This window comes from Achroia grisella, unplaced genomic scaffold, assembly GCF_030625045.1.
Source record: "Achroia grisella isolate CSIRO2021 unplaced genomic scaffold, CSIRO_AGI_Agris_v1 utg516, whole genome shotgun sequence".
NCBI lineage: Eukaryota > Metazoa > Arthropoda > Insecta > Lepidoptera > Pyralidae > Achroia > Achroia grisella.
This window is the reverse complement of record NW_026712909.1, coordinates 2145046-2169273: the sequence shown is the minus strand read 5'-3', so window position 1 is coordinate 2169273 and position 24228 is coordinate 2145046. Positions and strand designations below refer to the sequence as shown.

Genomic DNA, 24228 nt, shown 5'->3' with positions numbered 1-24228 from the left:
AAATTCTGCTCACGATCCATATATATGTACTAGTGTATGTTATAATTTTGAATGAGCAATAATATTCAAGTACATTTAAATATATAAGTATATAATATAAATCAGAACATTATCTAAAAAATCTACGTACACAATTTATCAATTTAATTGGTCTCAAGGTTGCAGTAGACGTTAAGATACGTAATGCCTTCATTTCGTAAGCCTTTCGGGGGTAAAATGGTTGTAATGATAGCTTCCCTTTGTTTAACGGTCTTCGAAACGACCACCATCCAACCTGAGTACGGAAAAAATGTATACAAGAAGAATATTACGTTCGAATATGCATCTATTTAAGAATATTTGAAAATGGAAACACTCTAGAAATGAAGTCTGGTCATAACCGTTGTAGAGTTTAGTATTCACTTATAGTTTTATAACTAATACAATTTTATAGATTTTATAAAAAGCACCAATGTCGCATCTATTTTGAATATAGAATAATATTTTTTACTTTCTAAGTAGAGACAAGAAATTCTATTGAAAAATCTGTGCAGTGCAAAATGTTTTTTACAAAGTTTCCAAGTAGGTGCCTCAGGCACAATGGCGCTGACACGCGCGGAATAATATTTTATCTTTACACCTTATTATTCTTTCCCAAACATCAGCTAGGTATCGCATGCATGAATACCAACCAACAATGAATGTTTTTCATGTAGCGGCTATAACACACCTACTCATATATAATTCATGTACTGTACTTTTGGGTTTCAGATTACTCTTTTGTTGTTATCATGTTACGACATACAATATTATATTATTAATATTTTGTTGGTGCATTCACTAAAAATTCACGAAATGCATAAATTTTTACACGACTATTATTTTCAAATGTAATTAAAACATTTTAAAAATACAATAACTTATAATAGTTTTTGTATTTTTAAAATGTTTTAAACTCACAATTTGATTTCAATCTACACTGTAGTAATAGAATATTTATATTTCGTAAGGCTCTTAAATTACTAGTTAAGTTCATAACAACAGAATGTTTTGTTTCTACGTATATTCATTTTTGATCTGTTATTTTGCTTTTAATTCATAATTAATTTCAATTTCTTTAATGTAAAGTAAACGCAATGCTAGCTGCTTGCGTTTACTTTACATTATTATTAATTATTTCTAAAAAAATATGTTTAAGTAGTGTTTTTGATGTATTTTTTATACATTCACGCTAATAAATTTACATATCATATCCGACACAGGTATTTAAGTAATTTAGTAAATTTAATCTCAATTTAGTATTTTAGAACGTTTTGAAAAGAGTAGATAGGAATTTACAATAGAAAATTAAAATGAAAAAAAAAATCAGTTTTTTTCTTCTATCCAATCGTTTAGACAAATTGTAACATGTGGACGGAGATAGACTAGCTACTATGTATTTGTATAAAAAAGTAGGCAACGACGCGAGTAAGAAGTAGTATGTTTGTAAAATAATATTGCCTATAAAATACCTATAGCAGAGTAAAATTTTTAGCACGTTTTGTAAAAAAAAAAATCACGCCCTCATCGCTTCATCTTTGTAATATAATACCATAAAAACTGCCGCTTTACCACAATGGTCTTATGTGTCATAAAACGTTATGACATCACAAAGCTTAAAAGTAATGTACAATAATCACTAAGAAAAGCCACAGGAGATTCGGGGAGTCCGAGGATTACCTAAAATTTTTGGCGTTGCTAGTGCGGAAAATAACAGTTTCAACCAATACTAAAATCAATAACTCATTGCTAGAATAAAATGTATTTATAAATTTGTACCTCGTACTTTATAAATTATTACTGATTAAAGCCGGTATATCATATCAACGAGTGCCATGGGCTTTATTTTATTTTCGGAACAAAAATAAGCATAGGCGTAGCTCTCTCAGGTCGCCGGTAATTCCTATAGTTATATTATATAAGAATGTATAAGGTTCTCTTTAAAATATTCTCTGTTTTAAATGTCAAATTTATTCATTGTAGTTGTTTTTATTAAAACTATTTTCATATGCTATATACTGATATGTAATAATCAGTAAGAAGTCGATAGATCTGTTGTTATATATAAATAAACAACATCACTATTTCACTTCAGTTCAGTTCTATTGGACTAAAGAACAGTTACTACGTCGGAAATGCCCAAAGTGGGTTATTACCGAGGGAAAAAACAGGCTTACAGTCCATTTCTCCACCCAAATTGTAATCAACATAATCATAAATTACAAAGCTTATAGTTAGTTCAGACAATAAAATTCTCCAGAAAATAATTATAACAAGAAACTACTAAGCGTCTGTCAATACAGATTGCTGAAAGTTGTTTCCAATATATTCTTTAAATGAACGAATTTTATTAGTTGATTTTGCAAACATTAAAATTTAATTCCATGATGTTTTAACAAATTATATATAGTTAGTCAATTAGTTCAGAAATAAATGCTTCAAGTTTTTAGCTGAACCATAAAGATAAAGGCGAGTAATTATCATCATTAATAAAATATAATATTGACATTGGTGAGTTAGTTGTTTTTCTTTTACCTATTTATTTTAGCCTGAGTATATTATTATATCCTATCTTACCCACCGGAACTATGTTTGAGGTTAAATTGTCTAAGTTCTTAAGAGTGGCCAAGCGTATATGAAACTGAAATCAGTCGTGAAAACCTTGGAATTTCATAAACTGTGAAGTTCGGTACCGCCGTGGCTACGAGCTGTGAAATAATATGGTTCCCTTTCAAATTCACTGTAATGATGTGTTTTGTTGTAGGACTTAATAATAATATCTATAAGCAAAAGCATAGCAAAATAAGTCCATTGATAGGTATATTTTTTTAGAATATTGTGACACGCAGGTGTAAAGTTTATGTTATTATAAAATCTACATTATATTCTCTGTAATCCACCAGAAGACATACAATGTTATATTTAAATGTAATAGCGAGTTCTTAAATAATAGATATATAGTTAAGCACATTACAATAACTGTTACTAATAACACGTATTTTATAATTGATTTAATAATATTCATATTATGATAAAACATATAATTAAATAAATAATTTTAAAAATTCTTTTGAGTAGGTATATTGGAAAAGCCCCGTAGCACAATATACTCTTCAATATGACGCGTGAACATACATTATGTGAGAACTTACACGTAGTACGACCCATTAAGTAACCTTACCATATGTTAGTTTAGCTTGCTTCCTCCAAAGAGGCTATAAAGAAACGTTATGATACTATTATTCATTCAATATCAGGCGAGCGCTGAAGACTTATTGGTGGTTCTGCTATTGCAAATAATATATGTTGCATAATGGTGTCGATTTTGAATATAGGTACATGTATTTTATGATATTATAAAATTTATGTATGCTTAACCAATTTTTATGAAATTTTTGGTTTATATATTTACCTATACTTGGCAGGGCTTAAAATAGGTTCTATTTAATTTTTTACACCCCTAGGTGATATTATTATTATCCAGAAATATTGTTTATACACACATATATTATGTCAACTAGTAAAATGTAAAGGAAAAAACTTTTAAAATTCAAATTTTGAATTTTAGTTGAATATCTGTATATCCTTACTAATATTATAAATGCGAAAGTAACTCTGTCTGTCTGTCTGTCTCGCTTTCACGCCAAAACTACTGAACTGATTTAAATGAAATTTGGTACCCATATAGTCTAGACGCCGAGGAAGGACATAGGCTACTTTTTAATGCGAAAAAAGGGTTGTAAGGTGTTGAAAATGGTAATGCAAGGTTATCTTTATGCGGTTGAATACACACTTATTATAATAATGGCTTAACTAAAAAATTAGATATTTTGGAAAGTCTACTTTATAATTGTGTTATTAAGTCTATTTTCAAAAATTTTTAATTTCTGAATTACACCAGTATTGTACTAGATATGCGACTTATTAACGCTCATATGTCATAAATAAACATATATGTCATTTGTATAAGTTGCGCGCGCAACTGATTATTGTCAATCCGTTGTCTCCTTATGAATTTAAATGAATAAACGTTTGATCTGCAATTTTATTTTATAAATACATAAATATAATCCTGGTATAGCCTATAACTGATGACCCTGCTCTTGGACAAGAGCGTAAGAACATATTATTAATATTTTTGAAGAATAAAACAACATATAATATTAAAAATGTTGTCAATACATATGAACAACATTTCCTTGGAAGAAACAACATCTACCGTTCCATCCGAGCTATTCAGGTTCGGAATACGCGTTTCTCCATTCTGGCCAGTAGAGTCAGAGATATGGTTCGCGCAAGTAGAGGGATAGTTTGCAATTTAGAATATCACATCTATTATTTTGATTTAACAAAATTTTATTATGTTATTGGCCAACTGGACCACCAATTTTCAAAAGAATTTAAAGAAATGTTTAAACTGTTTATTAAATATAAACAAATATGATATTTAAATTTGTAAATATCACATTGTCACCATTCAAGGGGTAAAATAAAATAACAGATAAAAGTTTTTATGGAAATTCGTCATATTTGAAGCTAGAACGATGAAGCTTTTTTCTTACGCTTTTTTGGATCAGTTTATTTAATAAATACCTTACTAATATTATGAAAGTGAAAGTGACTCTGTCTGTCTGTCTTAAAAGCCAAAACTTCTGAACTGATTTAAATGAAATTTAAAGTCTAGATCTTGAGATAGGACATACGTTACTTTTTAATGCTAAAAAGGGTTATAAGAGACTAAAAGAGGAATTTTTTAAAAGTTTAAGCTTCAATCTTATTTTTTTGCGTATTGATTAAATATAATTAACGAAAATGGGTTGTAAGGGTCAAAAGGGGAGTTAAAATGATGTATGCATGTATTGTCATTTTTCAAAGCTAGAAACTTGAAACCCATTTTTTAGGCCGTTGAGAAAATATCAGTACCTACCGCCACAGGACTCAGCCATAAATAGTTACAGTATAGCGACATCTTATCATTGGTACATGATGACACTAATATAAGTAGCATTAAAAAAAACAAGAAAAAGGGTTATAAGGGGTTGAAAGGGGAGATGTAATGTATGTATGGTATGTATGGAAGTATCTTCATTTTAAAGATAGTAGTTTGAAACTTAGTTTTTGGCTGTTGATTGAATTGTATGGAATTATGTATGGAAATTTCATTTTTGAAGCTAGAACGATGAAACTTTTTTATTGGGTTAGATTATTAATATATATTTTTTATTATTTGCTCAAGGTCACTATTTTACGCGGACGAAGTCGCGGGTACAGCTAGTATGTAATATATGGTATATGTATAACTAATTTTGGGGATAGGAGTAGAACAGACTTATTCCGAAATATGATTAATTACAAGGATAATTATCAGTATATACATTAGAAAAACCTAAAACATATACAATTACAGCCGATCTAAATCGGTATATAATAAAGTGGAAGGATCATGCACTGTGAAAATAATATTTAATTTTTATATGTACGAGTATATAATATAAATCGCTGTCATGTTGACAAATATGTCTAGTCCCTAAGCCATATCTTCTCCGTATTCGTATCACAGGTCGTGTTTCCATGATTGCCATGAATAGTAATGTGTTTACCTTACGCAAAGCGAGATAAAACAAAACAAATAGGAGAAAGACAGTTTCCTGTGTATAATAGCTTCCTGTGTTGTGCATAATATATTTTATTTGGGTAATTATTTACTTGGTGTGCTTTTAAGTCGCATTTGAGGATATAAAAAGAAAACGTAGGCTCCACTTTTCCTCAATGAAATGTTAAATATGTACTTTATATGCTTACTACTCCTTATATTGTTCTACTTTTTCTCGATAGACTTAGCAATTGATGTCAAAACTAAATTTTAATCTATAGTTTCGGCTTAAACCTATTTTCATTTCTATGCTAACTGCTAATGCTATCTGATTTAATATTAGATTAAAACTCTGGACTAAAAATAAACAAATGATTTTCCTTACCAGTTTCTTGATATTGCGGAAAGGTAGTGGTCCCACGCGGAGATGAATGAAGTAAATGACATGAAAATCACGTCGCGTGAGCCGCTGTTTGTTGAGGCAAGTTGGCGCACGAGAAAACCCTCCGAGGGAAAAAGGCTTTTAATCATGAACAATATCTACTATTTTTCATTTTATTTTCTGTGCACCCGTATATTTCAAGTAAGGGGTTTGTCCAGTTCGGTTATAAAGTAACACATATTCAATATTATTATAATTTAGTTTGGAGACACAAATAATAGTACAATTATATTTAAAATTTATTGCACTAGAAATGTAAATATCCCTAAATATATTTTATGGATAGTATTATTAGTATCATTTTGCAGTAGAACACAGATAAATATTTCTCTATGCCATCTGTTTCACTATACTTAATGACATATTAAGTACATATCGAAACAATAGTATATAAAATCAACAAATAAACACTATAAAGTTTAAAAAGAATACTCGGAATCTGTTCTCGTGATAATATTTCGATATGTATATAAAAATATGTTATATATGTAGGTATCTTTTCCTCATACATCAAATTGACATTTAATATACGGTATTGTAAATATCACTATCACATTACATAAATCGTTTTAGAATTTGCTAAAATATAAAGATATATGTCATATATGTATGTGTATGTATATATATTTACGACTAAACATAAAAATAGGCGTCGACGTACGTACTATGTAGTGTAAATGATACCTACATTTATAGTTTGAATATGTTTATCTGGTAGTAAACAAAAAACTGATGGCCTCCATATATTGTAGTAAGATCTGCTTCAGAAGTTCATGTATCGACTATTAATAAGATCAAATGTCATATATCGATAGACAATTCTACATTAACCACTTGTGTATTACGAAGTATTTAGTACATAGGTACTAAACTAGGTTGTTTTCACCAAGTTGTGGAATATCGAACTTACATATATTAACACAAACTTAGTACGCTTCAATTACTTGTTAACTAGGTACCCGTATAGTGAATATGAATTAAACACGTCAGTCGATGAGGTGGAGTTTGTTGGTGTTGTTTGTGTAAACAAAGCCGGGGACCAGCCACTGAAAGCTGAGGGTGTGTAGTGCACTCTCCTCAGATTGCGGCAGCCATGCACATACTAAACAAAGTCAGGTACGTACGCCAGAGGAGTATTAATACTTATATTAAATTGGTTTACATGTCCTATTATTAAATTCCAGCAAAACAAAGTGTATAAAATTTACACTTCCTAATGTAAGATCAATAAATACACAGTTATTGCTTAATGATGAAATAGTAAATTTTGTTAATATATAATAATATATATAATTAATGATACAGTTTTTTTAGGTATAACAGCTTACTCGAAATTACAATGGGGGCCCCATATTTCAAAATTGGCCAATAGACTCAGTTCTGCTGCATATGCAATTAGAAGAATTAGGCAATTAACAGACGTGGCGACGGCTAAACTTATATGGCATACTGCTGTGGGGTAAAGCAGCCGATATAAATACTATATTTATTTTTACAAAAGAGAGCCATACGTTCTATTTATGGTATGGGTTCAAGAGAGCCATTACGTCAGTGTTCTAAAGATTCAAATATCCTCACCGTTATTTCACAATACATTTATGAGAATATCATAACATATATCCACGGAAGAATTTAGAGAGTTTTAAAAAACTTAAAGACTGTATAAATAGAAACTTACGCAATAAAAATAAGCTAATTTTACCTAAATACCGTCTGCACAAAGTTAGTAATTCATTCTATGGTAATTGCGTAAGATTTTATAATAAACTGGCAGAATCTGCATTAAATCTGACAGAGAGGCAATTCAAATTTTATATTAAACAATTTTTGTGTAAGATATATAAAGCCTATTACAGGATAGACGAATTCATAGATGACAACATATGAAGTGAATAATTAGTTTATTAGTATACAACGTTATAATTTGTTTATCTCATTGCTTTCTTGGTTCAATTACTTAAGAAATATAAAAGCGTAGCGGTTTTTGTATTGATTGCCGCATGCATTCTTATGTGAAATATGAATACTATAACCATCAGATGGCAATTGTGAGTAGCTATGACGTGGTCTGGTATTTTGAGTAGTCATGCTCACTAAAATGTCCATATTTGTGGCGGCGTGGTTGGCCGGGTCATTGGGCTCCCTAAAATATGGTCGTGCGCAGTGGTGGCTGGCTCATCCGTCCTACTCGTGTACGGGTGCTGCTTGTGTGGAGTGGTCTGCTCTAATCACTATGACTTATTTTCTCTTATTAATTGTTTAACCAGTTGTTGTTTATTGAATGTTATTTCTATTTTATTATTTCATTGAATTAGTGCTAATCGGTAGTTTGTATTCACACTTAATCTTAAATTGTAAGTAAGAATAAATTATTTAAAAGAGCAACACACAAGTTTCTTGCTTGTTCTTCTTGTGATGAGACAGCACTCCGAATGAGCGGTAGATTAAAAAAAAAAAAGTTATGCCTATTCAAAAGTGCTTCAATGTGAGTTTATTTGAATAAATGATTTTCTATTCTATTCTATTCTATTCTATTCTATACTGCTAATTGTTATAAATGTGAATATTTTCTACTTATGCAGTCAAGTGCATTTGTACCTAAGTAAACCCATTACACAACATTGAATGAACTTTAAATCAGGTATATCATACCTTAGATTAACAGGTACAATATTTTACCTCTAAATCATACGAATCCGTATTAAGAAAAAAACAGGAAGTAGGTTGTGTTTTATAAAATACAGATAATTATTGCAACATAGGGAATGTTGCAATATTTGTGTATTTTTATATTACTATATATGTATGTAACGATGATTGAATTTTTATTAGTCTTTGTTTGTATTATATTGTCCTACTAAATCCTAGATAGTTTCAGTTAAATTTATGTAAATAAAATTTATTCTTCTCATAATTATGTAATTCTACCTACATCATACTACTATAAACTGCTTTTAGATGTATAGACATCTAAAAGCAGTTTATAGTAGTATTAAATATCTACTAACATATAAGAAGTAATTACATAATTGCCAGCCAGATGGCAAATGCAATGCACAATATTTCATTAGCAGTGTCTCTGCTTATTGTAGTAGTAAAGATATTACCTCCATTGTTAAACGTCCAGAAGAGCCTCACAGAAATACAAATGATGCTTGTAAACAATGTAGACGCTTTTCTTTGAACGTAGTCGTAAATTGTTTACAATTTAATTACAATCTATGTAATGAAGTAACACTAAACCAAATTTAAAAACAGTAAAAATTAAGAACTTCATCCAAATTTAATAACTATATATAAATTATATAACTATTCAATTTATTTGTCAGTGAGACATAGGAAAGTAATTTAGCTTTTATTGAAATGAATTGCTCAATGAAACAGTAAATTAATAAACGATAAAGCAGAGAAGCATGTTTGGTATCCAACCATTAATTAATGCAGGCCACGTAAGCTGAGTGCATGTCGCTGCAATTAGACTGGGAGGTTAGGTGACGTTATCTCAACTCATAAGCATAGCGAGATGCCTGAATAGGTCTCGAGTTGTATAGATAACACAGTTACATAGTTATATTTTAGATTACTGTTTACATTAATATTATGAAATATTTAACAAGAAACTGCTATTGTTACAGTAGGTATATATGTACTTAAACTGCATATAAATAGAATATAAATAAAAGGTATCACCAGACTATCTACATACCAGAGGTAAATACTTAATTATTTGTTGACATTTTAAAAAATACAAATGTTTAATTCGTATTTAAATAAGCTTTTCTCTAATTGTCTTTCAACATCAAATAGTTCGATTCAAACAAACCTCTTTCATTTCCTCCACATACACCTAGTATTCATGAACAATAGGAGTACTCTTCGGTTGGTGGTAGCACATTAATAATATGTCCTTCGGTAGTCTATATCTACTTCTCACTTCCGTTAATTTTTTTTATTAATTAATCTGCTTAGCGATATCAATTACGTGGTAGATATACTGTATATTCACACCGTATCAAAGATGTTATTTTAAGCTACCGACGTCATTAGCAAAGGTAGTTTCTCACTAATCGACAGGCTTGCTTGCGTCTTTATCCACGCAATTGGGCTAAAAACTATCACCATTTCATTTTGCGTTATACAGCTTAAACTTTTTAGTGACAAATATTTATACAAATTTCCACATGTAAAATATTACTTGCTACTATTCGCAACCCCATGATTGACCTAGGCAACAGTAGCTTATATCTTTCTCTATTTCTCTATTTAATATGTACGCATATTTATTTCATAATGAAATAATTATGGCATGATTTAGTGCTGCATATACATATTAAACTAATATATTAGTAAATATCTTTATTTAATAGTATTAAGTATTCAAATTTAATTCTAGTATGCATTTTAGATCCATGTAAATCATGTAAATGGAAAAGGGATAATTCTGGTGATATCGCTCCCACGGTGCTTATCCGACGATAATCCTAGCAATATTAGCAGACTCAGGTGCGCCATGCCATTGGTTTCCTAGTTATCTATTGGTGTACCTTATCCTGTATAGGTAAGAAATATAGTGCACTAATAGAGTACCAAATTTAAGTTTGGTTACTATATATGTGATACTTTGCTGTGCATGAATCACAAAAATCCGACCTATATATTAATTCATAAAGGATACATTTAGCTATATTTAGCCTAAGTAAGTTTTACTAGCCAATAATAATATAGTCTTTATAGATGTTGCCCTATTTGAAAGAGTTTTTCATAATTAGTAATAAAATAGAGAAATTAATTACATTGACAATTCTGAATAAAAAGTAGATTTAATAATTTATATATTTATATATATACCTATATGAAACCGAATTAACACTATACGTATGTAAAATTGATATAAAAATGGCATTGGAAGTACATAAACAACTGAGCTAATGTAGAGAACAGAATTAACATAAAGTATTTATGTACGCACCATTCTTGAGGATTGTGATATGAATACCTACTAGCCAAATATTTTTCTTACTCAAAAGGGGTGAATTTGTGAAAATACTTTAATAAAAAGAGCTGACTTTGCTATATGTAGGTTACTTACGTGCACACCGTTATCTCAATTCCTTGGTTTCCGCGATGTTGGTTTTTGCTCAAAGTAACCGGCATCTTTTTATCTCACGTCTAAAATATTTTTCTCTATTTCAAATAGCAGCCACTTTTATATGCCACTAGTTAGACATTTAAAGACTCTACTCGACGTTTACAATTGTCCGTACATAAAATATTACAATATAAACAGGGAATAAAAGTCGTTATAAAAGCCAACGGAGAGTCATAAATCAAAATTAGTGAAACGCCAGAAACTTGCAGACATAAATTAACCCTCAACCCATTAGGTGCTTAAATATTAAAATGGTCTGGACTTAAACAGTGGTTGGTACATTCCTTATTTCATATAATGGTTGTTGTATAGATTTAATGGTTACAAAATGCTAATTTCAAAAATGTAAAGCATGTAACCGAATATGGCATATTAATTGCAAGAAATGAAGAATGATATATTTACTTCGATATAATTGCAAATATACGAATTTCTAAACCTTCTTTTTATTGTATACAAATTTATTTTCGTTATTCTGCATATTTACGTTATTGAATTGATTTTTATGCTTTTGAATGTTAAGAAATATATAACCTTTATATTAATAAAAATAACAATAAATACATTGTCAGAAAGTATTTAGCTGACCATTGTGTTATAATATTTTTGCGATAAAACAAAGTTCCATGTTAGTACATTATTAAAGGTTTACAACTTTAGAGAATTAATATGTTTTAAAACATTGCAATGAAGTCTTTAACTAGACGCCCTTAAAAGGCAAAAGTTGTATATCCATAGAATAAGAACATTTATGTGTATATAAATAAAATTGTTATTTGTTTTGCACTCAACGAAATGCTACCATTATCTGCAGTAACGGAAATATGACAGCAGTTGTGAAGTTGTAAGTCATCAAAGAGAAATAAACTTATTCTAGCATAGCAAACATAGAGCTTACGTAAGGATAACACAGATTACGGGTATAACTCATAAATTCATGGCAAACCCGAACAAAGCATGTCCGCCGAACACAAATAGAATCATTAGAGCATATACACCTGATAAGATAACTTTATGAGGCAATGTCACTTCTACTACGATGATTACCATCGTAATAGACACAGATATAAGCATTTTAGTCATTTCATTTCATACCATTTATATAATATTTATAGATTAAGTTACACACTGTTTTAACCTGACTAGCTGCTATTAGTGATATATATATAGTAAGCCTAACTGAATAGTGTATGCTTAATGAAACCTATATATTTTTTAATTAATCGATATGTTTAAATTATCCAATATTCTAGTTCTCATATTCTAGTTAGCAGCCTCTTTTTATCTTGTATATTTTATTCTGAACTATGTATTCTGGCATATTTATGCATATGGAAAAAAAAGATGGCTTTAGAATGATTTATTATTGAAAAGAAATTGCATTGATAGATTTTGATAAGTAAGATATTTTAAAAATAATATCTATGTATGACTAAATTTGTTCTAGTTCGCATTCATTATTTCTTGTGTTTACTAAGTATATTCGATAATAGGACTTGAGGTTGTTACTTAATTGTTCGATAGTTTTAAGTTGGAAAACTTGTAGCTTCATAGTATTACTGCAGCATAAACTTAGCTAAAACCGATAATGTAACTAAAACGAGGTCAGAACTTAAAAACATAATTCATCCTATTAAATTAAGTATATACTTTCCAACCCTTAAGTTAATGAAGGTCAGTTCTGATCAATCCTTTGTATAAGGGCTTAAATGGATACCCAATTAATCCTGCAATTAATTACTTATGAAAAAGGTTATTATATTTTAATACGCGGTATTTTGTTTGGCATTATGCCAAACAAAATACTGCTGGTTTTTATATTCACATTAAAATCATGTCTATAAATTTAGTAATGTTAGTCCAATATTTAGAATAATAGTATACATAAAATTTACAATTAGAATCTTTTATAACATAAAAATATGGGATTAGAGAATATTTGGAGCAAAATGAACAGAATGTTTAAGTAATTCGATTGAAAGAATGACTTTAGATAATTGTTATTGTTGTATAAGTAATAAATATATACGAATAACTAATAATTTATTGTAAAGAAAACTAAGTTTTTTCTTGCACATTAAATTATTACCTGTGATATTGAATTTATTACTTACTTTCATTTCAATCGAATTTTTTATTAGTCTAAAATAGTTTTTTTTAAGAATAATCCAGAGATAGTGTTTTTGAAGCTATTTTTCAATATACATATTATTTGATAGACATTTTTGTTTCTATTTCATTTCTAATTGTGAAGTACTTGCAACCGAGACTATTCAGAACCCACTCGAAACTCATGAAAATATTATACTAAAATTTGTATTATATACGAATCTGCAAGTCTAAAGTATGTCACAAAATGACAACACTCTATATTATTTGTATTTCATGTTAAAATCCTAATCTCGAGAACAAAGCAATTAAGTGTAATTGGTTTTGTTCCTGTGTGAACGCAGTCACTGTAAAATGATTAATGATCTTACTAAACTCAAACGCTGAACACAACGAGAAAATTATTTATTAATGTAAATTTGCTGTTATAGATAAAATTAACAACATTTAATTGGTAACTGATATTTAGATGTTATTCAAGAGCAGACAAGGCTAAGTCTCTTAGTGGGATTATTCAATGTTATTGTACTCATATTTCAATCAACAATTTGTCATTCTCTATTAATCGGTAACATTAATGATTTTTAATCCACGTTTTTAATATTATAAAATAATTTTAATACTAGTAGAGGTAATCATATATACTTAATGAATATAACTTATATTTATATATTGATCTCATAGAGCTAATAAAGGAAAACTCAAAGTAATACCTCTTTTCAATACGTAAACCACACCATATGTATAACTATATGTGGTACCCATATGTAAACTCGTTTTCACTACAATAATATTTTTTATGTAATTTCTATTTATATAAAGTTCTTTATATTATTAATATATTTAAATCAGTAATTATTTCCACAAACATTAATAACATAAATGTAATGATGTTATAATATTAGACAAATAAATAAATAAGTGGTATTAAACTGTTAGTAATCGCCTATTTCGCTCAATAAAATATGAAATTTTATCTTTTTTATTAACTGCACGCTAATGACATTAATTGGATAACTACTTATATCTGTAATATATGTATTTAGATAATAATTGTCACAGTAATAATTTATATAAATTCATTTTTTAAAAATAGAATTGCAAATAAATTGAACGGGGTATACCTTATGTATTGCCATTCCGGAACACTAAGATTTTGTATCTCTATGGCCAGTAAATTCGCTATCATATGTGAGATATGATAGCGAAATTACAGGCCTTCTACTGATATACACCTATCTGAAACTTACAAAGCAAAATGTTTGGTGACCGAAATAGAGGAGTAGTTCTGTTTTACCTACCTACTGTACCTTTGACGACTTTGTACATCGGCAATATACACAGCGAGATATTTTTTAAATTGAAACTTGGATATGAATATATAATATTGTCCTCAGATATGGCAACGAACATTAACATGATAGTGAATTTTGTTATGTCGGCAATGCTGATCAGTTGTATCATCATTGTGTCACATCTAATACACGTTTTGGTACTATTTTATATTCTGGACACAGATGAAAGTTATCACATTCCATCAGGTAGACCGTCAATTTGATTGCCATTCCAGACGTATAAAAAGTCTTTGCGATTTGCAACAGAATAAACAGCGGCTGTAACTAAGGAAAGCATTTGTATTCAGATTGCTCTAAGTAAAAGTACAAAGTCCTTTCCTCTTTTAGCAACATAACATACTTGATTGGGCACAACTCGCGACATTTTATGTTCTATATCGCAATCTATTGTAGATGTTAATCAAAGGCCAAGAGTAAATAAAGTATCTATACATAATATGTGTTAAATAATTAATTAATTAAAAATATTGTAGGTCGAGTATTGAACATTTAAAAAGAAAAAAATTCCTCGTCCTTCTCTGGGGGCTTTTTTCTCAGCTTTTTTTAACGTAATTGAACATGTTCTGTGAAAATTACATTCTATGATAGATCCTTCAACCGCTTTTACGTGAAACCTTAATACACAAACAGTTTTTGTTACAATTTCACGATTTTATTACATGTTCACATTATTATATTATCGTAATAATATTAAAGATATAGAAAATTATATCAGAAAATTGTTATCTGGGTGTTATTTACCTACACAACAGTGTTATATTTCTATTTCATTTGTTTTGATTGAATGCTTTGCCAATGAACTTGCCTTTGAATATGAATAGTATTTACTCGGATTTATAATCTTTCTTAAATAAAAGTTTCAATTTAATCTTGTAAAGCAATACTTACTTATATAATAACTTATTTTTTATGAAAAAGTCTCTATAATATTTATATTTCATTAAATTAACTATGGTTATAATCGTATGATTATAATAGTATAGATAATAATACTCCATTAATGTCAGCATAAAGAAATAAATGCATAAATATCAGACAAACTCCAAATGCAACATAAAATCCATCATTTTCATTCAAATCAGTTAAAAAACTCCGACTACCCGGTATAAATGGTAAACGTTTATCGTTTTCTTTCATCAATTTTATTAGATATCGATCGATGTTTCTTATTTCTAAGAATACCTTTTATTGCTTTTTACATAAAGAAATGTATTGCAGCACAAAAAAGCTTTCGAGTTAAATTGACATACTACATATAGATAGGGGTATGAACAGATAAGACATCTTGATTTCTTAGCCGTTCTTTGTAATATTTAGAGTATGAATTGACTATGTTTATGATGTAAGTCGTATCAGTGTTACAAATAAAAAATATGTGTAATACTAATAGAATAATTAAAAGTCAGCGGTATACTATAATTCTTAATTAAAATTTTAAATAGTAGGAATACAGGTATATTCTAATTGTACTTTTTATACTAGCATGTAATACATAAGGAACTGATGATGTGGTGTAGAGTTTTTCGAGTTTTAACTCATATGTGAAGATAGTACATATATATTTCTACTAAAATAAAAATTGAAACACGATGTATATATGTATTCATAGATAATTATATTTTTCATTTAATAAATTTTAAAAGTATAATTTTTGTTCATATTTCTTATTTTGCTACTCCGGCACCGACAGCGTAATGTGATGCAAATCTCAAGCATCTTTTCTCTTTGAAATTGAGATACTGTAAAATTAAAAGGCTTTGACACAAAGTATGTGAGATGGCAACTCAAGAAAATTAATACATGCTCGAAAAAACGTACACTTAATTCATTTTATATAAAAGCTTTTTTTACAGATAGAGTTAAAAGAAAAAGAAAATCCTACAATTGCTGTCGTCGAAGTGATCGGACACGGACATTTGGATTAATGGATCTGAGAGATAAAATATTGCACAATTGCCCTATTTTTGTAATCACTAGAACGATCTTCCTGAAATTGAGGAAAGAAATGTCTTTTTCTTAGACAATAAGTATTCATTAAACTCACATAAAAGTATGAATTAGTCATTACATTTTTTTTATTACAGGTTATTCTCTTTCTTTAGGATATAAAAATTGTGGTATATCCAGTAGACGCCTTATCGTAGCTCATTATGGTTTAGTCTAGTGGATCACTATTCCGACTTCTCCGACACTTTCGACGACTCCGCAGATTGTGAGTTTTAATATAGTTAATACCAAAAATTACTATATCTTTCAATTTAAATATACACCTGACTGGTAACAATAATATATAAAACAAATAAATGACAGAGATGAAGAAGTAGGTGCGGTCTCTACTACTCCGAGGAATGAAGCTCATCGAAATCTAAAAATCGACCTTAATGCTATTGGAAGTTAGACGGTATGCTAAATCACTAGACCAATGAGGCGTACATGAAGGTATATTACTATAAAAGCCCCGTATAAGCAGCTTTCTCACTCAATTCTCTTCGCAACTACGAATACATAAGCGTCCCGACGTAAATAGATAGTTACTGTATAGCAGTTTACGTATACACGTCCTCTATTATTTTACTGTAATTTGTTACTACATTAGTAACAATTTGCTTTGTTATGTACCTAACTTAGCAGTGTAAATTGTAAGCGAGATGTTAATTGAAGGTTGAACGCAAACATTCAACGCAATATTAATAGCTGTGATAGATAGACAATAGAAATAGAGGCTTGGGTGATATTAAACGACATTAATGGGAGGTCTTACTAAGGCCTAATTTACATTACGTGATGGTGTCGGTGGTCCAGCGGTCTAGTACGCCTGCTTGACTTCCAAAGGTCACGGGTTTGATTCCTGACAATGTGCAAACATTTGTATTCATAAGTATGATTGTTTATATCGGTCTGGGTGTTTTTTATGTAAGTATTGTTTCTAAATATTTATATCATTTGTCTAGTACCCAGTGCCCATACCACAAGCTGTTTACCGTAAGATTAGATGGCGCTGTGTTAATTGTTCAAGGTTATTTATTGTTATAATGAAACTAGTTCTACGACAATTTTTTATTGTTAGTTTCACATACATATTATATGTACATTGTGATGTGAAAGTTAAATCATTTATCCAGGTAGATTGAATCTCTGACGGAAGGTGGTTCTTCTATTTAAAAAACTTATGAGAAAGATTACTATACATTTAATTGCGGACTATAAACCTTTATATGAAAATAAGACTCCGATGTAACTCGTAGAATAATTTGAAAACATAGAAATAATTTATAGCCAACCAGATTGTTTTGTAAGCAGTATTTTTTATTAGTATACCATGTAGTAACCATAGTGTTTTTATTTGAAGTGAAACTACAGGTTACGGAGTTATAACGGGTGAAAACACGAAATATATTACATGTCGTCTCGATAACGTTTGTTCATAAATATCACCTCACTCATACGTGGAAAGACCCTGTGCTTAATAGTACATTGTCTATAGGTTGTTAAGGTGATTATGTCACCTTATATGAGATGAAAACTACTGACACTCCTACTACATAATGTCGTAGTACTTCTAATACGTAGGTTTCGTCATGCTATTAACCATCCAATTCAATTACCATATTTATAGGCCATAGTCGTGACCCTTAAGGATTATGGAACTGATCTAGATTATAAGAGGGCTCCTATTAGAAATACGTGAGTTAAATCCGAACCGTAGTTATGATATGCATAATATTTTTACGCCTTTTTTTTTTCAATATTCAATGAAGTCTGCTGGAATTTCAATTTACACATATTTATAGCATATAAAAATAAACTTATTTTTATATTTACTTTGAATATAGTTTATATTCTAACAGCATTAATTTAATGGAATGATAAAAATATACAGTAGGTATATTTTTATCATATTTAAATCAGCATTAAAAACACATTATATTTAAGAATTTGTGTGTTATTATTATATTAAATTGTGCTAGAGAAGTACCTACAATAAGGAAATAAATTAAAATGTATAAATATTATATATTTACCTGCCTTTTTTCTTTTTATGAAAAATTTATGAGTCCATCTAAATAGAGAATTTTATAAGCAGTAATTGATCAATTACATCAATTTTATAGACTTGATATTCTCTTTTCAATCACGAGATTTTTTTTTATCATATGTACATCTGACCACTTTATCTAATGGTAATTGTTTATTAAGGTATGTGTTCTTTCAATACTGTTTCCATAAATAAAGGTATAATGTTAGAAACCATAAAATAACGACCAGTCCACAGTGGACCTATTTTATGCTCAAAGTACTCTCATAAAAGTCAGTAAGTATTGAAGTTTGTTTAAAAAAAATATATTTTTACGACTACATAAATAAACGCGCGCGAGGTAGTTAGCTCAATCTGTTACCTTGTTTGTGTAATTTAAAAGTTAACGTAATATCCTAAAATATACAATTATTTTTATCGAATCTAAACTTTCTATAGAGGATCCTTGTCGGATTTTTCCTTCATAAAGTTTTAATGTTAAAATAACACTTCAAACAGGCTATTTAATCTGTGAGAAGTATTCACATGTGACCATAAAATGATACTACTGAATATAGAAATAATTACAAAATAATTAAAAGTCAAATTAAAAAAAAAACACATTAAAGCGAGTATACATTTCACGCTTTGCCTATCTTAACGTCTAAAGGATTTGAAGTCAGGGAAAGATTGTGAGTGCGAACATAGTGATTACGGCAGGACTAAGTATAACCTTTCAAAAAGGGAAAGGAATAATGTGGGATGCGGCTGATCCCCTAGAGTTATGGAATAAGGTCCGAAAATTAGAAGCTTAAAATATCCTCCCAAAATATTAAATTTGATAGTGCGATCATATCTAAGTAAGATGAACAGATGAAAAGCAATCAAATGGATTAATTAATAAACTTTTACTATTTATTTATATTTCTATTTCGAGCAACTTTATTGTCCAAAATTATATATATCTTACAAACTAACATATATATAAAATAATAATAAAAATAACAAAAATAATTGTTTTTATGGGTCACCGTGTAGTTATTTGTATGTTCGGTACAAAAAAATGTAAATATAATGTACCTACATTAGTTTACAGAAATCTACAAAAACTATACGAAAATTATAGTAGAGTCTTGAGAAGCTCAATTACTTTTTCTTATTGAAACATTTGTATCGTTATACTTCAGATCAGAAGTGGCGTTAACCTCAACTATAAAGAGTATTTAAATGAGTAGTTAGAATAGTACAATGACTGGCAACAGAAAAACAAGTATGTTTAAAAATAACGTACAAAATTGTAAAAACAGTCAAGGTACAATAGAATGCTTTTAGCCATTACTTAGCACGTTTACTGTTTAGAACAAAAGTTTGAAGAGTTGGCAAAAAAAGAGAATTTGTTGACTTGCCTTAACTTTGCATTTAAAAATACAGTATACTTCAAAAGGTTTGAAAATATTCAGAGCTCATCAAGAATACATATTTATCTAAGAAAAAGAGAAATGTTTGTGTTTTATATTTGTAGTTACAAGCCAACTATCATTTTCAAATGGTTAATATATATTCACAAAACCAAAAATTACTATATGTAGCTAGTGAGTGTAATTGGTTGTGAAATATTAAAGAACATCTTTTATCATTTACAGAATCGTTATTTTCATTAATTATATAGTTAATTGTAGAAATACTTATTGTCTATTTCCAATATGGAATATATAAGCGAAACATTCTACAATTATTATTTCATTAAACTAAATCATTTATTTACTTATTCCAAAAATTACAGTATAGGTACTTGGAAAATAAGCCTTAGTCTTTTAATTACAGCCAGAAGCTGTGTGAACATTGTTTAATTTACTAACCATTTAGATAAAGTTCAGAGCAAATTGCTTAGATCCATTTACATTTTCTTGATGTTAATTTGACTATATTGTTATAACAAATTTTAATGGCTTTTATTTTATTATTGAATGAACATTATTTGCTTTGATAACAACTTAGTAAGCAATACGATCGGATTTTTGAAAAGATTAGATTATCTATAAATATTTTTAAATATGGATTGTATTTATCCATATATTTCACATTTTCCTACAATTTTTTCTATCCTATTTTTTTTCCAGGGAATCTTTTCTTGATACTGATTGTAGCCGACGTGCCTCGCGACTGCAAACGGGACCTGTAAAATAAAACTAAAATATTAATAAAAATAAAAACACATAAAACATATAGAAATAACCATAATGTATATATAAATCCATACTTACCTTTTACTATATATATGTATAAATTGATACTTCACTGTTAAAATATATTGTTTCTTTGTAGGGTGTATCTGTAAAATTTAATGTTACCTACCTGTATACCTACTTATTTGGTAATTAAATTGATCCCACCGCTTGTACGTAAATAACGACACCTATAGCAGTTATCACTTCCCTCGCACCGCAGGCGAACGCGTTCACTACCCTCACGCTATATATGCGCAAGCGACACGGACAGCTGTAAACTTTAATCGTTTTCATTCCACTCCACGCTTAACTGTATCGGCTTCACTGATGTCACTTGAATACATTCTGCAATAGCTTTTTATTTATTAATTGTTCTGTATTAAACGTAGCATTATTTTTTAATGAACACAGACATTTTTGCATCCTGTAGGTGAAATAGATGATATATGTTTATTCTTGATTTACTTAGTTTCTATATTTATTTAGTTAACGTATTATTATGATACATCCACAAATAATAGTGAAAATCGATTTATTCTGAATATAAAGTCCTCTAATCAGCAATAATTTCTCAGTGCATAAAATTGCAATAAATGCGTCATAAAAATAAAACATAATTGCTATTAAAAGTGTAGTGTAACAAACTTTTTTTATAAAACGACACAACTTTTAAAAGTTTTAAAAGTTATAAAAAAGATTTAAACATTTAAATGTTAAATATAAAAGCTAAGGCTTTTAACAGGAAACCTAATGAAATACTGTTCACAGCTCTATGATTACTTAACTTTTTTAAAAGAAAATTCACGCGGTATTCACTTTCTCAATCGTCACGTTACTTTGGCTTTACCTACATTGGAAATTATTACTGAATTTGCCGTCGCGTCGGTGACACACATGTTTGGCAAATCACAATTTCCTTTCAAATACGAGGTTGGTCTATTTATTGCTTTTAATCAAAGCATATATTAGATGTACATCTAATATGAATCCTTTGAGATTAAAGCGAATGATGTAAGTTCTATTTAATTACAATAAAATTGAATATATGTATTTTTTTTATTTACGTATTTTTAACTTGCAACTAGCTTTGCTCGCGACTTCCTGTGTTTGTACATTTGTAGAGCCCATCCATTCATGTTAATCTAATAACAACCCTAATTAAAAAATATGAACTTATGATGCCATTATGTAATATTATGTTATCTTTGATGCCATACTTTATTTTATTAAATTAATAAAATAGTTGATGACGCGTGGCGTATATAAAACTATTGACTAAAATTACAGTTTTCAAGAATATACTGTGTACATTATAAAAATATACAATATACTTCATTTCAATTCTTCCAGCGTTTCTACATAAAACCTTACCACACAAACAGATAGTTTCGCAGACACGCCGCCGCGCCGCCACGAAATAACGATATTATTATCTATATGTTTTATCACGGAGCTATCTACGCCACGTGCAGTTTTACAGTTCTACTGTCACATTTTTTTATTATATTATTAACACACTTTAGATTTCCTTCATAAGTAAATTGCACATTTGTGAAACTACGGCAGGGGACTATTTATTGTATAATATATTTTATATAGAAAATTTGTAAGTTATGCAGAGAATAGTAGTAAAATTTTCAGGCACACTCTAATAGGTTCCAACATAAATTAAAACGCTATCTCCTGAATGGAAACTGGTATTACACAAAATCCGAAGTAAAACTTCTACTACATTAATATTGCGGAACCAATGTGGATTTCCGTGAAATCGCTTCTAAGACACTAAGTTGGTTAGTTTCCGTAACGTAGCTTCAGTTAGTGCTGAGTATTAGGCAGTGTTTGGAGATGGAACAGATTTATTCTTATGTATGTATACTCGTATAGATAAGAATGTTTTTATAAAACCGTAATTTTGTAACGTTAAGATAAAAAAACGGAACTCTACTCTTATTTTCGATTAATAACTGTATGAATTATTCTAATTTTTTATTCAAGTTAACTCCAAAAACTACTCAACATTTTATTATGGTATTTTGCTCTCTGTGTCACTAATATGTACGAGTAATTTAGTCCTCCGGTTAGGATAGTTTTGTTTAGAACTACTGAGCGTGGCCGGGTCAGCTAGAATAATATAACTTACGGCGCTGTAATTTAGTACAGTTGTAGATTTTACTAAAAGAGTGCAGTTTAATATTTTAAAATATGTGAAATATAATACCTATCTTATCTGCATACTGATAATTATTTTTAACGAATAATAGAGAGTAGATTATAATTTTGTATGTGGCTTAGATTTGTCGGAGAGATGAATTGAAGTCCAAGTGGGTACTTGAGTTTCTAACAGTCATTAATCACTCTTAACATCCTACTGAAGTGCTATTAATATTCTCACACATTAATTTTCAATTTAATGCAACTTATAATAATATTTGATCGTTCTAAAATCTATTTTTATATGTTACACATGGAACAGGTATTTTATAAATTACCAAAAAGCGACAAGATTGTAGCGATACAGGGTAAGGAAGTAGGATACGATGTTATTGGACGGAAATTTTACGGCACATTTTTACGTGTCGAAGTATAAAAGATTATTGCTGTAGATTAAATATACTATGTGTATTACGAGTGGGGATGTAATCAAAGCAAAAGGTATATATATACTTGTGTATGATATATGTTTGTAAGTAAAAATATTATTTTTATAATTATTAAAATAAATTTTAACATGCATTAAATTCTTGTTTAAGAAGAGAAATCTGTACTCTGTGGTAAAAAAACAGTATAATGATATTCCTTCATTATAGTCTTAACATTTATAGAATTCTATGTACTCGTATTTAGCCGATTCTATATTGATTCGAGTCTTGTATCGGTTTTCGTAGCATTAGTAACAGCCCATTTTCATTATTTGCTAGATGTTAGTTTCGTTAAATGTATGGCGCATTAGCGCTCTACAATGTGTCTGATTTCGTAGACATGATTAAGCATCACAAAAAAGATATAGAAGCAAAACTGTGTAGCAGAAGAGTTTTTTTTTGTAATGTATATGTATATTATTTTAACACTATAAACATTATTAGTTTTTTTACACAGGTACCGGTTACATATGCATATATCAAGACCCAAATCTGAATATGTGTAATCCACTTGTTTGACATGTTTCCAGCTTAAGAGATCTCATGTAAGAGAACTAAAGTTAACTTTAACTTTTGCTTCTAGTAGGAATTTGTGGTAAGTAAATTGCATAATAGGACTTAATAGCAACAAATAGCAGCAGCATGCTCGATTAAACTTTCCAAAAAATAACTGTATGGCT

General features: G+C 29.1%; 1 pseudogene; it reads left to right on the top strand.

Moving 5' to 3' along the window:
- The window catches only part of LOC131847115 (uncharacterized), a 41142-nt pseudogene that overhangs the window by 9911 nt on the left and 7003 nt on the right, over positions 1–24228 (top strand).